General features: G+C 40.0%; 1 protein-coding gene across 2 annotated transcripts in view; it reads right to left on the reverse strand.

The window, feature by feature from the left end:
- Positions 1 to 27,046, reverse strand: part of LOC124154553 (cGMP-specific 3',5'-cyclic phosphodiesterase-like) — a 304,329-nt gene that overhangs the window by 239,422 nt on the left and 37,861 nt on the right. For both annotated transcript variants that reach the window (XM_046528364.1, XM_046528363.1), the window contains exon 2: positions 10,860 to 10,944. The gene's annotated coding sequence lies outside the window, so the exon portion shown is untranslated. The remainder of the gene's footprint in view (positions 1 to 10,859; positions 10,945 to 27,046) is intronic.

Consider the following 27,046-nt stretch of genomic DNA (forward strand, 5'->3'; position numbering starts at 1 on the left):
TTAAGATTTTTAAAAATGATATTTCTTGGAGTTTAAGTCAATAAAAACCAAGTTACAGCCAACGTTTCGATTTATTCAAAATCATCCTCAGGGCTATGAAATAGAAAACATGAAACAATATAAAATACAAAGATGACAACATACAACGATATACAATATTTTTACATAAAAATGTTACGATCGCGTTTTTTTTGTTTTCTATTTCATATCCCTAAGGATGATTTTAAATAAATCGAAACTTTGGCTATAACTTGGTTTTTATTGACCTAAACTCCAAGAAATATCATAAAAAGTTATTAAACAAGGTCAAAAAGAGAAGAGGAAAAGTAATAATAATACTAATTATTAAGATTCACATTAATACGAAGCATCTATACAATAAATAACTCACGGCTCTCTCTGTCCCGTTATGGTTTCCTCTTGTTTCCAAGTTTCCTCTTGAGTTCGGCGTAAGAGACAATGAACTAACCTTTCCCGTATGTCAACATCCTTCCTTCTGTCAAAGTTGTAAATATCCCTTTTCCTAATAACTTCCATGCGCTCTGCATATCAAACAATGGCTATTTAAGTTAGTACTAAAGATTATTATAGTACTCATTAGTACACTGGTAATATTTGATGTAGTTTTTACTTCTCCTATGTTTACGTATCTCCTTTTCTGTAATAGCTGGTGTCCTAACACCCCCCGACACACGCCGATTGTGGAGGCTTGCGGGGTAGTATGCAGATGTACAACGATTGCCGACGCGTCACCTTTTCGAAACGTCTTGTGCCGAGTTCCATTATTAGGGCTTATCGTGCCCAGCAACGCCGTCAAACATGGCAACAGTCAATGCCGGCAACAATCAGATCATCGTGGAAACCAGAATAGCCAACCACGACAAAATACACCGGGAAAACGACAGATTGTATTTAACTTCATCTTATTTCTCTTTTAACGGAATTTGGACGAAGACGACTCTTGTAAACAAACGTATGTAATAATATCACGACATTTCTAGGTCCAAAAGAAATGATAAATTAAGTGAAATATTTTAGATAAATAGAGGTATACGAGTTCGTTTTCCTCCCGAACAATGAAGGACTTTGATAAATGCTAGGTGGGACTCATTACCCTCATTTCCTATTATTTATATCATGTTTTTGTTAGTGTGCGGCTAGAGTCCTAAAACCCCTTGACCGAACGCCTTAAGTGCTGGCTTGCGAGGTACTGTTTAGATATTTATTCAGTATATTCAACCAAAACGCTAAAAAAAATACCGCAGCATTATCCGTTGATATGAGATATAGAGAGGAATGCAGGAATGGGGTTGGTCACTCTGAATATAAAATTTAATCCATGACATACATGGATCGTAAAAATATATTCGGAGAAAACATTATTCCTCTCTCAGTCATTAACTTTTGGGTTAATGAAATGGCTTTGATAGCCGTCCACTAGAAAAGTTTGCAGCGTCTCTTGAATGCAAGGGAAAAGCGTACATAATCACTATTTCGCCCTTCACTGCTAATGGGACAAGAATTTTTATCTTCCGTCGCCAATGATGATCGAGGAGCAAGAGTTTATGTGAAAACCACTCTGCGTTGGTAATTACTTCAATTTTTCAAACCCTGTCAAAATATTAATAAAAACATTTTTTATGAAAGCAATTCATCAATTAAGGGGTAGCTATTTATGCACTATTTATGACCTGTAAAATTCGCTGCATATTCGGTTCTAATACTAGGTGATCTGACGGCACAGGAATCTGTCGTGTACTCAAGCGGTGTCATTGACACCGAGTTTATAACTTCCTGCGGATTTTTTAAACACTCTAACTTACCTCCTGTTTGCAAATTGACTGTCAAATAATTGAGCGGAAGTGAGGCAAATAAATATTCTGTTAGGTTTAAACTCACCTCAAAAAATGCAGATCAATTTTAAGAAGAATATTCAGTTCAAGATAGAATAGTTTTATATGATAGGGACAAGTTGAGAATAACAATTAATAATTCTAATGCAGCCACGATAAAATATATCTGAGCGAATTAGGCATGAGAATGGATGAATAAATGCTGCTAGTCTCAGCAATACAGGCGGAGATTCTTGCTTTCCAAATCCGTGTGTGAACTGCTATATGATGATAGCTAATACCAAATGGCGGAAAATCAGACTATACATACAAAAAGTGCTTATACAATAAGTTATAAACCTATGAATCCTACATTTTTCCAGTTATATTATAATTTTTTATATTTTTCTCTCAATACATGAGCGCTTTATTGCATCGCGCGTGATTCCAATGAATAATTATCAAAATTGAATAATTTAATCAGTAATACAGATAAATTTATTGAATTAAGACACCTATCTTCAATTACTACAGTATTTGCTTCTGGTATCAGAGTTCCGTGAAAATTCTCAATTTTTAAGACATTCAATATTATCGGAAAAAAACTACCTATATCTTTTGAAAGTAAAATTTTACAGTCGTGTCAAGTGCGAAGAGTTATGTTTATACCGTGATAATAGAATACAACATATTTCTTCCCTACGCTGTTCATTAATGGAGAGAATACACCTATTCTACTCAGGTCAGGGTCGGAACGTGCGAGACGGTCATCACGAATGATGTCCTTATTGAATATTCAACTGCTACACACCGTGGGGTAAAGTCTAGCTATCGCTCCGATAACAGTACCTATCGAGATCGTTCCGTTTTATAGCCAGAGTTACGCCAGTAAATATCCCAACGCGCACTTGGATGTTTCAAGCAATTTTCCCATCCCGTCACGCAGCCTAGCGTAGTCTAAGGCATCAAATAAGGTCCTGTCACCGTGGTCTACTAAATAACGTAATTGTGCTAGTTTTTTCTACGCTAGACATACTAAAGTATGAGTTGATCATGGATGGTGTCAAGAGCAGGTGTTTACCCGCCGAGGGCTTCACTAATTGTGCTTACAGCTTTGCCGTCGGTGAATTTACCCCGTCCCCCTCACCGTTGATGATTTCCTAAGGTAGCCAAAAAAAATTGTTTTGGAGATATTTCTCCATCAACATTTAATTGGCGTTTAGATTTCCTGTGTGGACTTATTCACTTCAGCCAATTAGTAGCTCCGCTTAAGTTTTCCACCCCTAAATATGACTTCAAATACTCTATGTTCACACCTATACGGGGATATATGGAAAATATATGGAATTTTACCTTTAACTATGTTTATGATAACTAAATAAATAGATGACAGTCGGCCAGAAATGGCAAGTGGACGAGTTATATCGTACCAATTAATTGCTATAGCGCAGCATATTTAAGAAGGGAAGAGAGAATGCGAACAGAATTCGAAATTTGCAGGTAGAAAGGAAGAGAACGATAGGGAGACCGAAGAGAATATGGAGGCAAGGCCCGGAGCAACAACTACAACTACAATATAGCTATAATAACAACTATAGCTACAATAACTACAAGGCTACCAAGGCCCGGAGGCAAGCAAGGGCTGCGTTTATAATTTCAGGTAAATGAACATTCGCAGCTAAAATATCCTGCTCATGCTCGACCACAGGGAGAGAGTAAGGCAAAAGTTGTGCCAACATAAAAATTTGGGCATGTGCCGAGAATGATTTGAGAGAGAAGAGTTTTTTACGGATAGGCATGCCCAGAATCGAGAAATTTGGAGGCGACGAGTAAGGAAATAGGAATAACTACAGATAAAGAAGAAACATGGCTTCTAATACAAATATCATTTTCTTAGTGTTTAAGTCCGTCAATTCCAGCCACATTGACGCCATCCTTAGTAAAATCAATGATTGTAAAATTAAATTATAATTAATGCCTTAGGATATCAATGTTGGGTACTAATTACTGCTCATATTCATCATTCATAATGCTCTATGGTGCCAAGCAGTTTTCTGCGATCAATAGTAGGTAATATGATAGAAGGTAATTCTCTATATTGTTGACTCCATACTGAATGTTTTCCATACACCCTTATCGTAATTTAAACGAGGAACCTAAAAAGGAATAAGCACTACTTGATCAGCTTCTCCGTTGTGATGGAAAAGAAATCGAGAGGTGGATGATGGGAAATTGTTTCGCAGTGATCGATTCAAATCCGATTTCCACTCTGGAGATCGCCAATTTGAGGGAAAGAAAGAAGTCTCGACTCGACGCGATCGTGATGACACTGATCCCCAAGGCCACAGGAAGCGCTCTCTCTCCATATGGTTAGGGATTTGGCGATTTCTAAAGAGGGCAAAGGACAAAAGAAAGCGAAAGAATGAGGAGGAACTAAGAGGATGCATCACACTCACTGGACCGATCGCAATTATTTTTTATTCCTGACTCCACACATTTTTTCAATACCTTAACAGCTTCCAAAATAATCCAAGAATAACCCACAATCATGCAAAACGTGCACGGTCGCTAGCAGCGATTGTAACGCCACGCATGTCTTTTCATTGAATGAGATAAAGTGACGGAATAAGCGATGGAAAAAAGGACGGTGTGAATGAATGAGTGATTCAGAAAATGATGGGCCGAGCGATCATTCTGTCGGTCCCTGAAAAGCTATCGCTGGAGCTGTCACTTTGAGAGGTGGAAATATGATCTTGTGATTTAGGGATCGGCAATGTCGGTTTAATAATAATAATAAAACGTCTTTATTGGGCGAAATTGGGGATAGAAAGTCCCATCTTCCATCTAACCCCTCGTCAAACATGAAATATATGCAGTTAAATACATAATGAAGTTGCTCATGAAATTACACGCAGTGAAATTACATAAAGAGACATAGAAGTTCCATGTTTAATCAACAAATAAAATTATAAGCTAACAAAGTTACCAAGTGCCAAAAGATGTTAGCAAACGTGGTAAAAACCATTGACTGTCATCCTTATTGGAAAAAAAACCACTGCAGGAAATCGCCCACACAAGAAGCAGCGTCACACTTCTATGCATTCGCAAATGGACTGACTGACTCCAAAGGACTTTGATTAGGTCTCCTGCTTCTCGAATGAGCAAAGAGATGGACTTTGATGAGCATATGGTGAAACATTACCACAAAGGAAAGGAGAGGAAAAATGGTGAGAGAGATTCCTTTCTTTTGGATAATATCGGGATTAGTTTCCGTTCGAGTAAAGTTTACTCTCCCCATTCACGGTGCGAAGCTACATTTGCCTCACGCTCCTTGCACGTTACACGTTTTCGCCCGAGCGGGAAGAAACCGCACGGGCCCTTTCCTATTAGTCCACTGAAGAAGTGTACGAGACCTCTCAGATTGTACGGTTAAAACACATGCACGGTTTTTAGCCGCATTGTAGCCGTCCAGTGCCACTGGGGCCACACGGCTACCGTATCGTCTTTCTGCTTAGTGATCCACGTAAACAAATGCACACTTACACACTAGACAATTTCAGTCGTGCGGGACCTGTCTCCACTACTGTTGATAATAATCTTTTTGCACGGTAAAAATCGTACAGTATGAAAGGCAACAGGCCAAGATTTAAACCCGTGCGGTTTTTTCCCGCAACCGCGAAAACACATAATTTGCTAGGAGCGTCAGGATATGGATAATTTGATAATATTATTTGATAGAATGAAAATTTTCAACTAATTATTTTTTTTAACGTTGACTGAATTTAATATTTTTCATTATTATTGTTACTATCGGGATTACACTCGGGATGGGAGAAATTATCGTGTAAACGGTGCGGATCGGTGCCTCCCGTCGGAAAAAGAAATGATGGATACTGATCCGCAGGAAGAACTTGTCTCCCCTGCTGGGATTTGGAGACATCATCCCCCAAAGAGAGGAAGAGAGAAGGGTGCAGAATAGAAGGGAAAGAGCAACGACGACGTGGAGTTAAACCTTCTTGCCGCTGATGGGAGAAAAAAAGGGCTTGTAGCCAGACACACAATGAATGGGCCCACTCTCCAAAAATCCTCACTCCATCATACCACCGCACTTGAGATATTTCATCCTTCCTGTCTCTCCCCACCGAAAAGAGAGAAAAAAATGAAAAGGGGGCCATCCCCTGCCATGCACCTCTCAACCCCTCCCTCTCCATCACATCTACCGCCTCTTTGAACAAACCATATCGTGGGGCGGAGGGGAACCCAGTTGTTATAATGTTTGGGCATGTGGCACTTCGATGGCCTGAGTTATCGTCGACATTATTCAAGTCACGGTCGATATTCGCGGGTGACGGGACGATCCCCTCATAACGTCACCAACGAAGCGAAAACCCTTTCAGATCCTCCTCTCACAGTGACATAAGTACTCATTTCAACTCATGGCCCGTTGAAAAACTTCTGAAATTATGGGGGGGCAATGATGCTAATCAAACGGCCGCAGGACTAATAAAAAAATAACAATGATTGTGAAAAATAATCAAAAATATGGCCCCAATTTCTAGAGATTTTATGGAACTTTTGGTGCAGATAACCGCAATGAGCCACTCTGAATTTCACTATACCAGGAACAATATAGTACAGCTGTACAAGTTAAATAGACAAAATTTTATCCATTAGCAGTATAGGGATGTGTAAAGCCCAAGGCTCAGAGACTTGAAGTAAGGGCCGCGTATATAATTTCAGGTGAATGATCATTCGCAGCCTAAATATCCTGCTCGTGGTCGACCATAGGGAGAGAGTAAGGCAAAAGTTGTGCCAACAAAAAAAAGGGGAATTATCAGCAATTTCGGGAATGTTCGAAGACAGGTTAATCACAGTGAACAACTGCGCAGCTTTAATTGACATTCGAATAATGCAGCCTTCCACATTTTCACGCAGTCCAATTAGCAGCTCAACTTAATTATAAAAAATGGCGGGATATTTGACGAAATAAATTACGAATTTTAAGTATTCGCTAAATTTACAAATCATTCACTGACTCTAACAAGCTTGTTCCGTTTAATTTATTTGTATTCGTTTCGCATGGTTATTAGAGCAAATGAATGATAAACGGTAAGTTTAGTACGTAAATCCTGATTTCGTTTCGCCCGAAGTGCAAAGAAATACGTGGTGATCTCTTAACATAGCCAGGTCCAATCGTGCATGGCAAATGGAGATACATCGACAAACAGAGGGTTAAATAAATTCATTGAATTTTACGAAGTCATAGCTTTTCATTCAAAATCATATACCACGTGGTGGTGGTTGGGTCAGTAGTCAAGTGGCAACTATGAATAGGTTTCAGTCACTCCGAATAGTTCTTTTCTTATATAAAAGCACTCTGACTGCCCGGCCGGCTTTTCTCTCTATCTTTCTCTCTTGCAGCCATTCTCACACTCCCTATCCTCGGTCTCGTCAAAATATTTCTCTCCAGCGGCGCCGAGAGACAAACTGAACCTCTCCAGGGAGCCCATTGCTCGCTTGTCCACACGAGGAAAGATTCGATTCTTACTGTCGTTCGTTTCCAGCAGCGGGGCGGGTTCCCTTGCCAAATTTCGCACTGCGTCACCTTGTCCTCTACGAGCCCCCAGCGTTCTCATGTTGTAAATGTGACAACTATGGAATCTATTTCACTCCATAACGATTGGTAGGAAGTTTATGCGTCCCATAACTTTCCGATGGGCCATAGTGATTTGTAATAAAGATCCCATTGCTATCGTGTTTTCGGGACTTATTTTCAGCGATTCGCTCCTTTTGATAAAACATGGGGAGAGTAGTGATTTTACGACGGATATCATACGTATTTTACTATAAAAAAAACTCAAGCGCTCTGCGCTGGAAGTTGTTATAAAAAGAAAGGTAGAGAGAAATACAGAGGGTTAAGTCTTGATAATTTAATTTTAGTTTTGTCACAGAAAAGCACACGATCAAGTGCTTCCCAAATCTGCTTCACCAACATTAACGAGATGACAATAGGGAATGCATATTGTGATAATGTACCAAGCAGTGAGGGAATATAAAAAGAGATCGTAAAAGGAAAAGGGGTGAATAAGTCTAGTCTCACTTTTCTGCTGTTATCTCCCGTACTAAGGGAAAGAAAAAATTATATTCGTGTCATATCCACATGCTAGTGTTGCTCCTGTTTTGTCCAATTCCTGTTGTTATGAAGATTTAATTCGGGTAAGAAACTTTTACTTTCGTTTTCAAGAATCTGTGTGCATCTATGCTCCACTCACTGATTGAATGAATCGGGTGAATTTCTGGTAAAAACTCAGAAGGGTTCATTTGAATCTACATACTACCCCGCAAGTCGCCTCGATAGGTGTGTGACGAGGGGTGTTAGGACAAGAGCCGTCAGGAAAAAAAAGGAAAATTTCATCTGAGGTTTCCGCGGCGTTTCTTCATAAGAGTCTCGGCTTCCGGGCGTTCCTCCGCGTTGATTTGTCGATAGGTGACGACAGTTTCTCCACCCATCCTGATGGCGTCTTCAGGTCAGAAGTGCTTGCACTGAAACACTGGCACTGAAACTCAGAAGCACTGAAATCATAGATTCAAAAATGGCTTTTATACGTGTCAAATTTGATTGTTGTTACGTCCTAGCCACTGACAAGGAAACTGTTGCTAAGTCTGTATATAATGTTTCTGACCTGAAGACGCCATCAGCATGGCTGGAGAAACTGTCGTCACATATGAACAACTCAACGCGGAGGAACGCCCGGAAGCCGAGACCCTTATAAAAGGAAAATGTTCGAACGAAGTGCCGCCTACATTTATTTAAGTCCTTTGTTGTTCAGGGGAAAAACAAGTTCCCACACCTACCCGATCGGCAAATTATCTCTCTTAATTTATCGTTTCTGCTAGACCTGGAAATATAGTGGGGACCTAAAATGATTTTCTCCGTGTCTCCCTGAAAGATACCTATTCTCAATTGGTCAAGAAATCTAAGTCTAGGGCGTAGGTACCCTCTGAGTCTCTATCAGCTCCCAGCCTGAATCGTTTAATATCTGTGTAACGCTCTTTACGCCCGTATAAGCTTTTGACAAACGAGTTGGCACACAAGACCTCAGGAAGATGGCTGGAAGATGATTAAGTCTCCGAAGGCCGATGAGAAAGTCTTGCGACGGGGCTAGAATACCTGGAGTCATACACAACAAGGAGATCTGGCGGAAGGATGTGTAGCTGAGGAAAGCTCCTTCCGGTTGAAGTTTAACCTTTAACATTATGATTAATTAATGTTTTGCGCATTTAAATGGGTTCACAAAAGTCGCCCCTCGTGTCGCTGACGGACATATTGATCCAAGTTTCACAGGGAAATAAGGTATAATAAGGAAAGTTAACCTAAATTTAATCACGTGATGATGTTATTTATCAAATTCATAACTTTTCAATGCTATTCCTTGCAATGGTAAATATTATAATGCAAAATATTGGAAAAAATGGATCGCATTGCACTCATCACCGCGCCGCGGATATTTTTGAAAACCGATAAAAATGCGACCGGAGTGGCAACAGATATCAGCCTTCCGTGGGATGGAACTGGGCCTCCTCTATGCAGTCTCCCTGTTTCGGACTCTCAGTCGCGAGGACGACTCCGACTCCCTCTCTGCATTCCTATTCAAATCTATCTTCCTTTGAAGAGAATAATAGGGTAGTTTCCTTCATCGAAGAAAACGAAATGCAATTATTGCGATTCCTTATCCACCATTAGTGTATTCATAATATACAAATTATTTGTTTTAAAAATCCCAGTTTAGACGAATGGCAACGGTCAATTTTAACCTCTTTTGAAAAAGGCCAGATTGGCGCCAATGCGATTCCGCTCCACGTGATGTCACAGGGACCTAGTTTCTATACGAGTGGATATGAGTTTTACATCATCTGAGATTACTAATGCATGCATGAGGCACAGAGCTCAGGGAAACATGTCTTAAGAATCACCTATTAAAACTGGCTAAGGTCGGAAAGTTTTCTTCGTTTGATAAGGTATTAATAATCCTTATTTAAGCCAAGCGCTACCAGCCAGCAGGGTACTCAGCTACCTGCTAGCATCCTGCGTCGTATCAGCGCTCAAGCCTCGCCCCAAGGTCACCTCATAAGGCGGCAGGGGGAACCAGAAATACGTCAAACGGATTTTTTCCCATCATTCCTACTTAGCCGTCGCGTTTTCGCGCGCTTGAAATTTTTCACTTTTCGTTTAATCGTAAAAAATAGATATCGTCATTTAAAAAGCTAAAAGTGTGAAATTCGTACTCCAGGAGTAACAATCTTTCGATTTAGGCAATAAAAAAGTATTAGAAAACCACCCTATTGGCGTCGCAGATCAGGTGACCGATGCTGCGAACCGGAGTATCCGTAAGAACATTTTAAGCACCATTAAATATCCACTAATGTCCATCTTACCACATGTAGGGGCAGATTTGGACCTGTTAAAACTTATGATCAGTCTGTGCCGCGGGCCCTACGAGTGCGGGTAAAGACTGACGCCCATTGTAATGGGGGCCTAGAGGGGGGAGATGATTCTTTTTCGTACGGTATTCATTATATTTGGCACCATAGACGCCTATGTAGCCTGCGCCTTAATCTGGACCCGTCAATATCACTAATATTTTTAATTTTTTGACGATCGGTTATTAATTTTAAGCATTATATTATTTTGAGGTCTACAACTTGGATTACATTTATGTAATACGTATCACTATGGCTATGAGGGAATTATTAAAAGAATGCAGCAATTTCTATGAACAATTTTCGAAGAAATGTCATGCCTATAAAATCAAATAAAGAATTGCACAGTATAATCGATAAATGGAAATTATACATCTACAAGCATTTAAACAGAATAACGGCCAGTAACATACCCAAAAGTTTAATGGAATATTTTGAGGTCTCATGCGTTCGATGTATCAATTTCGTAATGAATGAGAGTTACCATATACAATACACAATAACACGAAGGGCATAGAAAAAATATAAAATTTAGGCTTTTCTTACCGTCAGACTAAAGCCGCAACATGCGTTCCTCAAAAGCAGCGGTGCATGGCTATCATAGCAAGATGTTGCTGGTCTCCCAAAAAACCTGAAAAAATTAATACCGCAAGCATTAGAACATAATTTATGCATTTAGTGCATATCGATACAAGTACACTATCTCCTTGAGGTAACATGAGAAGTAAAATAATTGAATGGAAAGCCTATCTGCCTAAGAGCTAAGTAAAGAACAGATAATACACTTACTCGAATACCACCCAATAAAAATTGAAATTTCAACCAATAACACAGTTCCCAACGCTCCTTTAAGTACCAAAATGACATAATCAAGGAAAATTTACTCTTAAAAGTTTAACATTTGTTATATTTCATACTGAGTGGAATATAAATAAGTTTACTTTTGATCCTATCATTTCACCATTCCATGAAGTGAGCTCGCGAACCATTCACTCTCTTGAGTATACCTGGCTACCTTTCTTTGAACATTTTCAAACATTCAAATATTTGTTTTACCATGAGGATCCCACACTTAGCCTAATTTTAGTAGACAATACATTTATTCTGAGCCACTTGAGGTTATGAGTCCCACTGCCATGGAAACTGCAAAGGGTACATAGTCGTTTTGTGCGGCAACAGTAGTCACCGGCATGATCACGGCCTGGGCCATGGCTAATAACGCCCCAGTTACCTTGGTGATGAAAGTGGATGAATGGCTCAATTTTAATGAAGAGGGCCACAGACGCACATCTGAATCCAATCCCTCCGCGTAAAATTTCCATTCGATTGACCATGTGCGTGAAAATCTGGGGAGAAAATTCAAGGTAGGCAGCATCACCCCGCCATTTATAGATAGATTCTTCATACCCGGCGATCTGCGTGGGGTTTTGCCGGTTTCACTCACGACTATGATGAATGCGTAAAATACTTAGGGGTCATTATCACTCGGGATCTCTCGTAGGATAAACCCATACGCGAAGGATGCGGGAAATCCAACCGTAAACTGGGGATTTTATAAAGAATTCTCGGTAAATGCCACTGAAAGGTCACAGAGATAAGCTACCTCACTTTGGCAAGTTATGTAAGTATGGACTCCTGGAGCATGCTGCTAGCGTGTGGGACCCTCATGAAGCAGAACTAATAGCTGAAGTCAATAGCAAAGAGTGCATGGCGGCTAGATTCGTGATAAGTTATTACGGTCAAGTGTGCAGTGTCCAATATGCTAGGGGAGTTAGAATGGGAATTTTTCCTGGAAGGTAGGTCAAAGCATATGTTAAATTTACTAAGTAAATTCGGAGAAGATTTTTTCCCAGACGACGTACAAAATATTTTTCGTTTACCATTGAACTTAGGTAAACGTGATCAATAGAAGAAAATAAGGAATAAAGACTGCAAGACAGAGATATTTAAAATGTAACATTTTCCTCGATTTATTGAGAATAGCAACGGTCTCTCGATTAATAAAATTAACGGCGTCACTCGCTATAGTGACGTATTGCATGCTTATCTTTTTACTTTGTTCTAACCACGTTTGGATTTACTATATGAATTACTCACCGTTGGCAAATTTTGCCTTCGCATGATTGTGGACCTATATTTGGTATTATACGGAATACTTCTATGACCATATGTTGTGCATATGGAAATCCTCCTGCATGCTTCATGCTGATGATTAACTACCCCCTGCAAAACAGTATTGAGGTGGCTCTCAGGGTATAGTGTAGATGTAGATTTAGATTCCAGACCACGAAGCCATTACGGAAGAAAAGAGTTCCTCATAGGAATTTAAAAACAACGATTTTATCCTCGCATACAATGGCAAGGATGGAGAGGTTATATAAGAGTGCATGACATTTCCTCAGAAAGTGTTTTTAAAAAACATTATTCTAGGAATTTTTCTCAGATTTTTAACTTTTATTCGATAAAAACTAAATCACTGAGTACACCTGGATATTTAGTACTCGTTTGATTGCAGTTATTATAAATGATCACCTTGGGAATTAAACCCCCAATCGATGGGAAGCGGGGGTTCGGGCTGGTGAGGTGGCTAAAGTGTTGGCTTCCCACCCGGCGAGCTCGGGTTCAAATCCCGGCAGTGGCAGAGAATTTTCAGAGACTGCCCGATCCCTGCTTGAGTGTTGTGTGGAGGACATTTCAAGCGCAACACTCCGTCCGTCGGATGGGACGTTAAGCCGTGGTCCCCTTGGCGCCTTTCTTCAAGAGCAGGCTAATGCCGACGCCGGGTTTCTCTCCACCCTTCCTTCCATACCCTTCCCTCATGGCGCAAATGACCTCAGCTGTCGGTCGCCTCCTCCAAATACCATAACATACCACCATCGATGGGAAGTGCTGCTTCAAACATCTCTTCGGTCTTGACAGTATCCACCTCAGAGTGGAAGTTTTACCACAGAAGTGATTTCCTTACCACTTTTAAGAAAATATACTTGTTACGTGTTTTCACGAAAATCTGTTTTCAAGTGAAATAATAACATCTTTAAATATTTTTATTTACATTTCCTAGAAAAGTATATTCATAGTAATGAATTGAAACCAAGTGACGCACAATACACGATTTTGGACAAAGTTTCGAACTAGATCACATAAAATTGATTAACTTTTATCGCCAATAAAGTAACGCAAATCACATTATAATCTAAGATACTTACTTCAATAACTAACGTGAATTTCACATCTTATATTATATTCCCATTAAAATATGACTCTTTCTTTTTAAAGTCAAGGCACTTTGGCCTCGAATCCACCTGATACATGAGGGAACCCTATATAATCTCAGTAGACCGCCGTGTACGCGGTTGCATGAATAGCATATTTGATGGTGTAATTTTTAATGAAATTTCTAGCGCTGCTTTCCTTTCCCGTCCTTTTACTTGAAATTCAACTCACGCGATCATGCGTAGAAGTATTTCGCACGGAGCTATTGGATTGGCGTGTTGACCTGTGGCCAGCTTCACTTCAACTGATTCGGAAGTTCGTTTTCATCACCAAGGAAGCTGGGTCATTCTTGGTGTTAGCCTTGACCGTGATCACCCCGACGACTATTATTGTGCATAGTGACAAGGTAATACATACCGTTTCCTTGGCAGTGAGGCAAATTGTTAGGAGTGGTACGGAATAATTTTCTCTGTGATTATTTTTTAAGGCCGTTTTTTACGCTAATTTTCATAAAATTGGCGAAGAGGAAAATGTAAACTGTTTCTATTGTGATAAATAAATAAATTCTTAAAGGGCTTATTAACTATAACGCTACTCTCTAGATCAGCCTCTTTATTTGCCTTTTCTTTAAACTATAATATAACTATCCTCTCATAATCCCCTACCCGGCCAATGCAATTCTCTTCCTGATATGCTTACTGGTGTATCCGTTTTCCTCCAATTTGATGTCCAAATAGTTGAACTGCTTTAAGTGTTCTTACCTGAAAACATGGAGTAAAATGAAATTATCAAGAATTGGTAGTCTCACTAAAACTGGAAATTGTTTTATAGATGAATCATCGCGCTTGATGAAAGTATCGTATCAAAATAACGTAGTTGACCATTTCCGCACAATGTATCCGTGAATAGCCATGGAGGATATAAGTTTATGGTCCAACACGCGGTGAAGTCGTATAGTTATTCGTGGAAATATGGGTGTTCACATGCTGATAGATATTCCCTGAATAAACGAATGAATAGGAAAACACCTTGCTTCTTCCTCAAGGTTTGTACTACCTTTTTATTATCCAAAAAAACAACAGTGAAGGCGAAACGAGGAGTTAAGGTGTGGCGGATAAGAAAAAAAGACCAGTATTAGCTTTTGTCACGGGGAGGTAAAAGGAGGCAGTGGGAAGGCATAGGCGGCATTTGCGGACGGTAGAGAAGAGAGAACACGGTTGGGCTTATCCGCCGGTGTGTGGATTTAGATGGGGTTGATGTACAAGGGGTTTTAAGGGTACGTGCTCGCTACTTCTTCTTTTTTTATTTCTACGGTAGGAAAGGATGTCTCCGTCCGTGAAGTTCTTTGCTTTTTTTGTTCCGAGGACGGCAGCAGCAGCAGCAGTGCTAAAGGGACCGGAGGAATGGTTGTGGTGGGAGGGGTGCTCAAGGAGAAGACAGGCTGATTGATTAACTAATTGATTGATTGCGTGGCGGTTGGCTCCCCCAAGGGCACAGTGCTCGTTCCTCCTCGACGGAGACAAAAAATCGAAAGGACCTCCATCGTCTTTATTCTTATCCGAACCGCTCGTGTGGGCAAATATCCTGGAGAAAGAAATGGCGTACCCAAGCGGGATCAGGGTATAAATTTCAACCTCCAAAACACGGTACCACATAAAGTATATAATTTAATAAAATATTCAATCATTTCTTCTAAACAATGTTGGTGACGAATGAATGAACTTTTCTTGGATTTTTCCGCGCGGGTAACAAAATCTAAGGCAGCCGAAGTTTCGCGTTCCGTCTCGTTAGCCATGTCTCAAGGCTGCTGATTAAAAATTTGAAGTGGCCGTTGAAGCTCAGCATTTGGAGGGGCAGGATTGGTCGAGTGCCGATTGTTGTGGCGGAACAGCGTAGACTTAGCTCTGGCGATCATAATTCTTTTCAGAGTTCGATTCCAAGAGCTGCTGATCGAATAACAGGTATCTCTGTTGACATTTCTCTGTTCGAGTCTTATCTCAAAAGCCTCTACGCATGTAAATGACATTCTCCGCTTTTGTGTAAGTGTATGCTTGTGTTTCCGTGAAAGACATAAGTTTACCGTCCAATACCGTGCCAATGCTCGGGGAAGTCAAACAGTTATTCGTTGTAGTGTGCGTAACTTTTTCGTGCACGGTGGTCCAAAAATAGGTGAGTACACAGATCGGTATTTGCTGGATAAACGAACGAAAGTATCGTATTACTAAACTAATTATTTGTCGTATTCTCCACTATCGTAAAACTATTCAATCAATTCCACTCTTATCATTTCCCACAACTTGGTTGTATTCCATTATGCTACGCAACAAATAATATTTTACCTCCGAGGCATTTATTTGTATTTAAGGTCCAATGGGTCTTTATAATCGTTGTGGTGAAAGAAAAACATCTACAGTGCATGAGGTCTGTAGCTATTCCTTCCTAAATACACCTTTACCAGGAAAAAAATGAGTTAAGCAAAGCTACTCATTCCTGTGACCCAAAAGATGTATTTACTTTGCCTGATCCTAATAATAGTGCAAAAAAATTATTTAAATATTGTAGAGGTGCGAAATGCTGGTGTTTGCTGTTGACAGTGTGTCGACTTTGTTTGGATAGAGTTTAAAACGGTACATATTTGTGTTCAGAGCAGTGTCAGTCAACTTGATGTCATGTTTCCTTTGTTTTTATTAATATACAAGTTTGGATTTCTTGGTTTCTCAGAACGGGCAAGTTTCTTTTGCGGCTCTGCCAGCACTTATATTGCTGTCTGGTTGTGTAGTGACGCACTTGAAGAACATTTTCGCATGAAAACGATTCGGTGACTCCAACACGGAGTTTCTCCAAAGGGGCACCTACATTACGCAACATATGTTGTAAGCATTATAGTTGTTATGTGTGTGGAGTAAAATTATTAATATATACTCACGAATACTTAAGGATTTCCGTCTCGGTAAATAAAATAATTTCTTAGGTTACTCATGCATTTTGCCAAATTTATTAGTTTTACTACGGCTATAACAAGAGAATGACTTCGGGATACAATCAATTTCAAGGCGTAGAGTGTTTGCTCCCATAGTAAAAATAATTGCGCTTTCAGTAGTTGCGCAACTTTTAAAATATATATTTTTAATACAAACTCAAATCTATAACTCAATTGATCTCATTAAAATTCTGGTCAGCTATCGATAAACTCATAAAAATATATTTACATTGACCAGTTAGCTGATGATTGGGGTCGTGAATTTTTATAATTTTGGCTTTTTCTCAGTTATATGTGTAAGTTTATTTCTGTTACGGACAGGAAGTTGACTTTTTTCATACCGAGGCCGAAATATAGGTAAGTCGAACATAAAACAGAGCGTATCCAAACGTTGGATATAAACATGGGAATAAAACATGTGAGAAGTTCGGAACGCCATTTACTATTTTATCATGTCCGGAAGCAGTGGGAAGTGTAAACTTCACGATTTTTGCCTTCTAAGGCTTATTAAAACTGAGTCGTCCAATCGATAGTTATTTCTTAAGCCATTTTGAATAAAAATTGGGGATGTTTAATAACTATGGCATGCGCGGGTTGGTTACCATAGCACCTTAGTCCAATTTATTAACATTGAGAGCTGAATTGGTTTTAAGTGCTCACTTTTACTTATGAAAATACGGGAAAATTATTCGATTTGAGTCACTCTGTCGTTCTTTTTGAACTAGTTCATACCGTAGAGCGGGATTGATGCAATTTTCTATCTGCTATTTTTCGTTAGCTTTCAGGCTGGATGGAAATAAATTAGTAACTCCAACCTTAAAAGAACATGCATTCTTACCAACTAACTTTGATATTATAAATCAACAACAAACATAGCACATGGTAACTCAGAGAATTAAACATATAAATTGCAAACAGATAAACAACAAAACTTTCTATTTTAAGATTAAAACAGCACCGTGCATATATTAAATCGTGACAACAACCAGCTCCCACTTCTCTTCTCCGATTTTAATTTTGAAGACAGAATGGAAATCAATTCATTTTTATAAATAGGAGATCAAAAAACAATCAAAATTAATGGTAACTAGGTGTGGCAATACCTTAGTAACATAATATCAATAAATATGTACAAAGTTAAGGTATGTCAAAATTAGAAACGTTGGCTATAACCAAGCTATAACTTGTTTGCATAATATACGTTGACTCTAAACTCTAGGAAATATTTTAACATATAAATAGGAATTAATATTGAAACCCTAGATTACTGGAAACGCGAAACAAACACATGAATGAGACTCTTCTCCTCTTTCACGAGGATCTGATCGAACTTGGACATTGGTTCTGCTATACGGGGAAGCTGATCAACTAAGAACGGAAAAGGCCGTCCCTCCCTGGGAGGTCGTCGGCGTGTTTGAACGTTTGGATTGGAAAGCCCGGATCCGAGGATTTCCTCCAGAGTAAAACCTCACCGTAAAAACGGCCATAAAGTTCAGCAGTTCGCTCTCTCTCTCTCGCTCGCTCCGAGACGGATGCGAAAAATTCCTTCCGCTGCGGAATAATGATTTATATTCCGCGGTCGCGCTCTTCGGGATGAAGTTCGGTCCTCTCCCCTTTCCGTTAGTACGAAGTTGTTTTTTGCGTTCGATTGAGCGGGGGAAGAGGAAAGTGGAAGAATTCAAATGTGAGCTAGATGAATCGCTTGCGGGAAGAAATGTTACCCGCGAGAATCAGCCCGGATGGGAGTGTATTTTTCACCCGATTCCGAGCCCCACCGCAACCGGAGATGTAAAAAAAAAAAATAACTGGCGAGTCTAAGACATTTTCGGCCTTTTGATATACGAGATCCGAATGAATGCAGTTAAAACTTGCTCTTTTGTGTCTTCAATGTCGTCTTGAGTTCGAAAAAACATCGAGCGGGTAGGGATACTTCCTCAAAGGCTTCTTCCTTTCGTTTTATTTTCCTTTTTTCGAGGCGTTCCTTTCTCGTTGATCAAAATAAAAAACCTTTCCAATTCATTCATCGCGTCAAGGGGGCTGCATGGAGGAGACACCAGTTCGGCCCATTGAAGTTTGCTTATGTTGCCACCAAATGATCATTTTTTCGGGATCAGTTTGTTATGCCAACAAGTCTTATGTTGCCACCAAGGAATCGTTTTTCAAAAATGGCCGCAGCGCAGCGATGGGTGCAGTATGAAGCGTTTTTCTTTTTTTACACAAATCAAATTTGCACAAATTACAAACGAAATTGTTCTCGGTAATTACTCACGAAGATATTTGGGAGAAACGACACGTACCATTACTTCACAAATTGAATAAACATAAATTATATACATGATTGTCCTGGGTAATTAGTCGTTAAAAACATGAGGGAGTGACGACACGTACCATTTCGTACTTCGTAATTCAAATAAAAACGTTTTGCAAACACAACTGATTAGTATTCAGGACGCAAAATCGGAAGCGGCGGTTGATACGACCGAGGGCTAGAATTTCCATTACATGACTCCCTTTTATTTGTTTTCCCGTAGTCTAAGAGAATTGTTGTTACATAAAAAGGAGTAACTTTTTGTATCCATTAAGGACAACCTGTGTTATGGCTACCTACCATCATTTACAAAGGGTCATGCTGACATGGAAACATTTCTGGCACAGCATTTGAATTGAAGTAAGTAAGTACATGTATTACATTTTATTATATCAAAGAAAAATATCCTCCATACTTTGCATTCTAAACAACCAAGACTGTATATTTTTCATGAATGCGTTATTATTTTTTGATTTCAGACGTGAGTCAGGTAATAAGTTATACACTTTTGGGCCTATAAACAAGAAACAACGTTTACATAGCGTAAGGTTAGGTCTTGGTAAAGTAATATGTGATCTTCGTAGGGTGAAGGAAGGACGGTTGTATAATAATAACCCCGTATTTCCACTTCTCATGAAAAATCGACATAGAACCTTGTAAATAAATAGATATCTCAAGGGAAGCAAACCTATACTGCAAAATAAATGAAAGGAACTTTCAAGACAGCTATTTTTTTAAATTACTCTAGTAAGCCTTTTTTGCAGTACAACAATGGATCTTATAGAATTTTTATAAGCTGCACCCCAACTAAATACACCGTAGTTTAGCCTCGTATTTACTAGAGCGTTATAAATGAGTTTCAAATGATATTCGTGAACCGTGTGTTAAGTGTAATAGCTAAGCTAAATCTACTTTTGCTCTAATGGGTTGAAATAGACTTGGTATCTAAAGGAGGTTGATGCATTACAACAAAAACGCAGTCATCACTGCAAAATTTCCTCTCAAGGAACTCGCCATAAAATGTCATCATTGTCGTTTGAAGGGGTAACTGGTAGACCTGGAAGTATTGAACTCATGAGGGAAATGTAATTCACCGATGATTCCATTATAACGAATGTATGCTTTCGTATCTGACAGTATTTTCCGCTTCTAATATGCATCGATCAAAGTTATTGGATATTCCCTAGCTGATGGAATAAAATCCAAGAACAAGCTTTCTTGTGTACATCATCTTTCATGTGTTACTGCAAGCATGAATGAATTAATTAATCGCCCGTAAAATACTTAAACCTAAGCTATTTTCCGGAGTAAAAAATTCATTAGCGCTAAATACTCTCACATTTTCAGGAAAATGCCTACTTTTTCTGTAAAGCTATTTCAAAATCAATTGCATAAAGAGAAATGAAATCTTCTGGAGTGTTTGAAACAATATCCTTGTCTCTGAAACATACCTATACACTTACATAGCAGATAAAGAGTTTCGTAATGCGTATGTCACAAAATAATATTAAATATGTACTCAGTAACTCAGTGTTTGTTCTTCTGTCTCCTTCGTCTCTCTTTCGTCCTTTTAATGAACTCTCCGGAAATGGATTTACGATAAAAATAGCCCAGGCTTAAGGTATTTCAACGAAATAAATGCTTTTCCGCAGTCGCGACGAGACTTATTTTGCAGTGAATATTCCACAACATATCGTTGTTTGGGAATAAATCACCAAAGGAGATATCCATCAGTTTCAGCAGCGCACTATCGTCTATTTTTTGCGAGTGAATCAGAGAAACGTTTGATTGAGAGAATAAGCTCGTTAGGGGATATCGCGCACGTAATCATCTTAATCCAACGCATTATGCGGTTGACATTCGTGGAATCGGATAGCAACAGGGTAAAATGGGGGGAGTTTATGACCAAAAAAATTACGCGTGAATAAAAAGGAAGGCAATTTGTCTCGGGTAATTAGTGGAAACGTCCGCGGGAAACTGTCAAAATAACGAGTATTAAAGTCCTTTTTCGAAAAGGTCAACTCGGTCGGTTGTTTAGGATAGGGGGGTAGCATGAAAACGTGACGTTTAATATCCGAGTGAGAGAGATAGGGACACAGAGAGAGAGAGATAGAAACGGCAGGATTAAAAAAAAAAAAAAACGAACATCAGACCGCGCGATCGACTCATCGACGTGATCGGATTTGGACGGAGGATCGCGAGTCCCAGTGACACACCCGAGGACGGGGGAATAAATAGGACCAATAGGAGACGCGAGCGGAGCGTAACGAATGGCTGTGTAACTGTCATTCGTGGGGGGGGGGGGGGGTTTCCGACGATCCGGAGGCCATTGCTGCTGCATTGCAGGCGGACGAGCGATGGGGAAAAAATGACGAGAGATGGGTGGAAAAGTGGCGAGAAAACGGAGGAGAGGGTGAGGATTATCACCATTACGTCTCATTCATGGACGGAACGTAAATTCTTCACCTTTTCACGGGCGACAGGTGATATCCGAGGTACCGAGAGATGTTACATAATTGGTGAATGCCAAATCCCACGTCCATGAAATAAGACAAAAACCTTTTTTCTTTTTGACATTATTGCGGGATTTTCTTCGTCCATTCCTTTCGTTTGAAATTTCAGCAACACTCCTTCCCAGAAAATGTGGCCAATATATCGATCAAATTTAAATGATTCTCTTACGATAAATATGACACTTGCAATACAAATTTGCGAGCAAACAGTTCAAAATCTTTCAAGTTAAAATAGTTCCTCTATGATCAATATTCCACTTGTGAACCAAATTTGAGGTCAAACAGTTCAAAGCCATTTCAACGACAGGTAAAATTTTCTTCATTTCGTCAGAACGGTTTTCGGACTCCTAAGGGTGAGCACAAGGGTAAGTCTACGATACATCGGACTATTTACTATTTTGAATTTCGATGTCGATATTGAATCTCGATAATTCTCAGCCTTTATCGTTTTAATATGACCATAAGTGTGAAATTTCTTCTCGTGAACTTTGATAACCACCTGCTTTTATAGTTTTACTCATCTATCTAAACCAACCATAGGGTTGAATCTTTAAGTGTGTAAGAAAAAAGTGGCCAACAGACAACATTGCAGATCACCTTAGCTACGTTCCAGAGAGTAATGAGTCCAAGCGACAATTACTTTGCCCATAAAACGCTTTTACGGTCTCCAGATTTAACTACAGTTAACAAAAAAAGCCTCCGGTCTCGCAGGATAGGTGTGTGGGATGCAACCCCGTTGCAATTCGTTTACCGTTCCGCCCACCTGCGGATACACTCACCGTTGAGGGACCCTCAGGAAAGGAGGATTTCCACTACACGCCCCGCCTACTCTCATTTTATGTACCGTGAAATGCCATTCCAAGGGTAATCCGCTTCCTAATCCACTTTTAATTCAGGTCCCTGCTGCCTGCAATCCCCATTGTCTCTCATCACTTGGACTACAGAAACCTCTAGCAAACGTCTCCCACGCAAATTATCTAAGCTACGCTCTACAATTTTCCCTCAAATAGTTTAAAGTATACCGGGACTAGCCACGGTGAACCAACTTTTACGGGAGTCACCCGCAATGCACAATCGTGCGAAAGATCCACAGAGAAAAAAAATCATCCGCCTTGACCGGGATTCGAACCCGGATCCCCCGATTTCCGGTCGAGTGCTTTAGCCAGTTAAGCTACTAAGGATCCTGTTGATATTTTTTCACACTACCGTACAAGGGGTTGCTGGACTTCTGAGCATATTATGCCACAAGCAGTCCAAATCGTGCGCACAGCGCCACAGCCGGAGAGCAGGCCCGGACATAGAACACATTGATGTGTTGCTACTACGATGTGTTAAACTAGTCAAGAGCCACCGCGGTAGCTTAACTGACTAAAGCACTCGACCGTAAATCGGGGGATACGGATTCGAATCCCGGTCAAGGCGGATGATTTTTTTTCTCTGTGGATCTTTCCCTCAAATGTTGTCCAAATAAAAATTTTTCACTGCACATCGACGAAATGCCTGGTTCCCTGAAGTCATGGATGGGAGGCCTCACTGGACTCCTAATATTCCACATAGCATTATTACAAATTATCTGAGTTATTGTTATGGTTTTTTCTCTTTCTTCTGATAATTGCTGTATGTTCTCATTTTATGCTTCGTGCAATTTTACTTCGGTGGGTTCATATTGCCAGGAGAATTGTGCCAAGCATTTTTTTTATTATTTGAGCAGATATTGTCCTATGGTTTCTTATTTGCTTTTATGAGGAAAGCAGGAGTATAGATAAACTTCATTCATTCATCCTTCCTTCTCAATTCTCCTCTAATTGTGCAAATGACCTCATCTGTCGGTCCTCTCCTCCCAAATGGCATACCGATGGGGATTTTTAAATCATAACGTGGGAACTTTGGGCATTCGGAGGTGGAAATAGTGATTAATGTAATGATCGAGATTAGGAGATGAAATAAAAGAAGGGTGGAGGGCGCAGCAACCGTTTCTCCTCCCCCACTCACTTCGTTTAACCCTTCCCTCCTAGCCCGCCTCCTTGGGTCTTTTTATTTGACCCACTCGTCTCTTCGCATTTTCTCCGAAGGGGACGCAGCCCAGAGTATCGCTCCCCCCCCCCCCCCCTCACTTAATCCTTCACCCACTCTCCAAGGCCCCTGGCCTCTCTCTCCCCTCATCTGCACTCCCTGAAAACAATTCTCCTCATTCCGAATCCTTTTTATTTCCTCGCCTTTTCTCGGACGCCCTTTCAACCCCCCCTCTCACCCCTTCTCTTCATCAGGACCCTTTCCTTGCACCCTCGAGGTTGAAAGAAGAGAGGCATTCTCTATCCCTCTCTTTGATTCATCTTCTACCACCCTTCTCCTTAACAACCCTTTCTCATCCATTCCCATTCATCCTACCCACCATTCCCTGCTCGGGCCTCCTTAGTTTTCAGTATTTCGCATTATAATCGTGAGGGAAGCGATTACAAATTGTATGATTCTTTCAGGCGGATGTGGATGAGAGAAATTAAACTTGTTGTTTCCGGCGAGATATCATAAACGAACCGTTCAATCGTAAATAGAAAGTATCTCCATGGCTTCTTGTTTTCACCGCGTGGGATTTACTGGTGACGACAGTTTCGCTGGTATTCCGACCGGCGTCCTCAAGTCGAGTGCCTGGATGAGGTTGTTATCGTCGATTTTCGTATGCAAATCATCTTCGAACGTGAAGGAAATGGCACCAACATCTAACTACACATATGAAAGAGGATGTCGGTTTGTCTGTCCGCTATGTATTTTCATACGGCTGCACGGATTTCGACCAAAGTTAGTAATTAGGTGCATTTCATGCCTTTGAACCCTGTTGTGCCACTTTCGGCGCGTCCTTCGCGTCGTTTTCTCATTACCGTTTGTTACATCACGTCATATAACTTCTACGGTTGGAAATCCTTCCGGGTAGGCATACCTCTTTACAAACTTAAAGGGAAAACGTGACTCAGAGGATTCTAGACTGCTATTTGTCCTCTCGGTGCAAATCATTTTGCTGGTATATGCGTTCAGAAGGTCTACGCACCTACGGACACACATATAACGATAAATGCAGTGGAGCGGGGTATAAGCTGATCCTGTACAGGTACACGGAAATCGTTTTTTCCATTGCTTGTTGTTACCTATGCATGTATATCATCATCATCATACCTGCTTTTTTCCTTGAACCTAAAAATCCTGCCATGCCATGTGACCATGAATTCCAAGTTTCCCACTTCCCGGGGCACTATCCTTCCCGAGCAACGCCGGGTTGCCTGATAGTGCCCTACACATATAGGTCGACGAAATAACCTCATCCTGCCACTCGACCTGAGCATGCCGGTTGAAAAACGGGCTAAATTGTAGTCACCGACAAATCCCACGCGGTGGAACACATAATACACGGAGACATCGGCAAATCAACGCCGCGGAAAACTATGAATCAAATTCATAAATGAAAGTTATTTTAAAAATAGGTTCCGCTTGAAGACGTTATCCACTGCATTGCGCGTTTTGATTTTTTTCCTTCATAATCAAGTGAGGTCCATGACATTTTCTTTCATTCTAATTAAACCGATGGTAATCGAAGGATGCCCTAGGAATAGGGACGGAGGTCACCAGGAAAAAAAAGACACCAGCACCTCATCCGCAGACACGAGGAATCTAGCACAGGGAAGCATCCGTCACCACCCTGAACATTCTTCCTTTCCTCCCGTACCCTAGTGTCACCACATTTTCAAAGTACATAGATGCCTGTTACTGTCCGCTCAACGAATATGGAACATGATGAGGAAATGATTTGGTTTTATTTTTTATAGCGATCAGTAACCTTATTTCCTTTTACTCATAGATGTACACAATAGCAGACAGATGGTTTGTGTTTGAAGAAAGCGACAGACTGATCAGGGTGGGTTAGGGAAGCAAGGGTGGAGAAAAAACCGGCGTCGGTATTTGCCTGGTCTTAGACACCACTGCTAAGGGGATGACAGGTAAACGGCGGGCGGGGTGCTACACCTGAAGTTCCTTCCACAAGGTACTCAATCTTGGATCGGGAAGTCTCCATAAAATCTCTGCCATCGGGATTTGAACCCACGCCAACGAGGTGGGAAGCCAACAATCAAACTAACTACCAGACCGATTTGATTTCAATTTGTGGGCCAGATGGTATTTGCATCACCACTACGGCTACTACGGTATTGTCACATCATATCATCAATGCTTTCCTTCATATCAGTAAGTCGAATGGGAGAGGATGAGGTGGTCCATGCCATAAATAGGGACGGCGGAGACAAAGATTAACTTTTAACAGAAAAATATTCAAATTCTCGCAGGCAGTTTCAGATTTGAATGTTTTTGTCGCCTCAACTAATCGACATTTTTCGTGTGGTTCAACATTCGCATGGCCGAAGGCGTCTATATTCCCTCCCTATTGCTTCGGGAATGAAAAAAAAACACGCAGAATTTTCAATATGAAAGCATTTATTGACGACGCACTCGCAAATTCCTCACTGCATTCCCTCATCGAAACTGTTGAAATAATACCGGAGATTAACAAAATATGTGAATATTATTTTAGCAAATCACTCGACTGATACCAATTTCAAATCAATTTTTGACAGGGAATATAAATCAATACGCATCTCTTAACAAATTTTCTTTATTTAACAAAAAAATAAAACAAAAAATATTTTTTCGGTAATCACTACGTTTTCTGCTACAACAAAGGATAGTTCATTGAATTTAGCTCCGTCGTGAGTTCATATCACGAATAGGCAATTAATTTTTTTCTCAATTGGAAAACAAATCTTTTTTTATGTCTTTGGGGCATTCGCCAATTTTCTCTTCACGGTGGTGACTCGGCATTACAAAGCAAACATTCGTATTACGACATACAACCCTGACCTTTTGCAAGTATCCAATGAAATGGGATAAGAAAATATTATTTTTCCCTCCGGTGAATGCAAAATAAATTTTGTGATAGAAATATTGTTCGAGATTAGCCTATTGATATATATTATACTTTACTGATATATTTAGAAATATTGTTAGCGATTAGGAGGAAGGGGAGGGAAAACAATAGGATTTATAGATACAATGATAGAGTGTGAGCATTATTCAGACCTAAGAGGGAGCCTATGAGGGAAGGGGAGACTACCAGAATACTTCTGCATACACAAAACTCCATGGAAACCTGCCATAAGCAGTAGAATAATAAAAACAAATAACTTCGAAATTCTATTCCATAGCCATCACTGCATTGTCTAAGCTAACTAGGAAGAACTAAGGAATTCCAGAAAGGTCCATTGGCTATCATCACTCACAACATTCTGAAATCTGTAGTTATCGTAACATATCGCTTTAAGCAAACGAATTGCCCTTATAATTTCTCTCTCATTCACGTGAATTTTCGAGTTATCCCTCAAAGTTTGTTAACAACTGCTGGATAATCTGCGGTCAATTCTTTAAATTAGTAATGCCTTCGAAAGATAAGCAGTATGATTGTCATTTTTTTAAGTGTTACGTTTTTTTATTGAAGTTCGATTTTACCCGATTTTTTTCAATAAAGGAGTGGAGTACACCATCTTATATAACCATATACAACTAGTGCTTTGATTTCGTTAATAACAAGGATTGCAAACTGAATAAAATAAAACTTTTTTACTGTTCCATTTTTAATTGCAAAAAGTTGTTATTCAAAAATTATTTCGACGCCTAGCGCTAT

Source organism: Ischnura elegans, chromosome 2, assembly GCF_921293095.1.
Source record: "Ischnura elegans chromosome 2, ioIscEleg1.1, whole genome shotgun sequence".
NCBI classification, from domain to species: domain Eukaryota; kingdom Metazoa; phylum Arthropoda; class Insecta; order Odonata; family Coenagrionidae; genus Ischnura; species Ischnura elegans.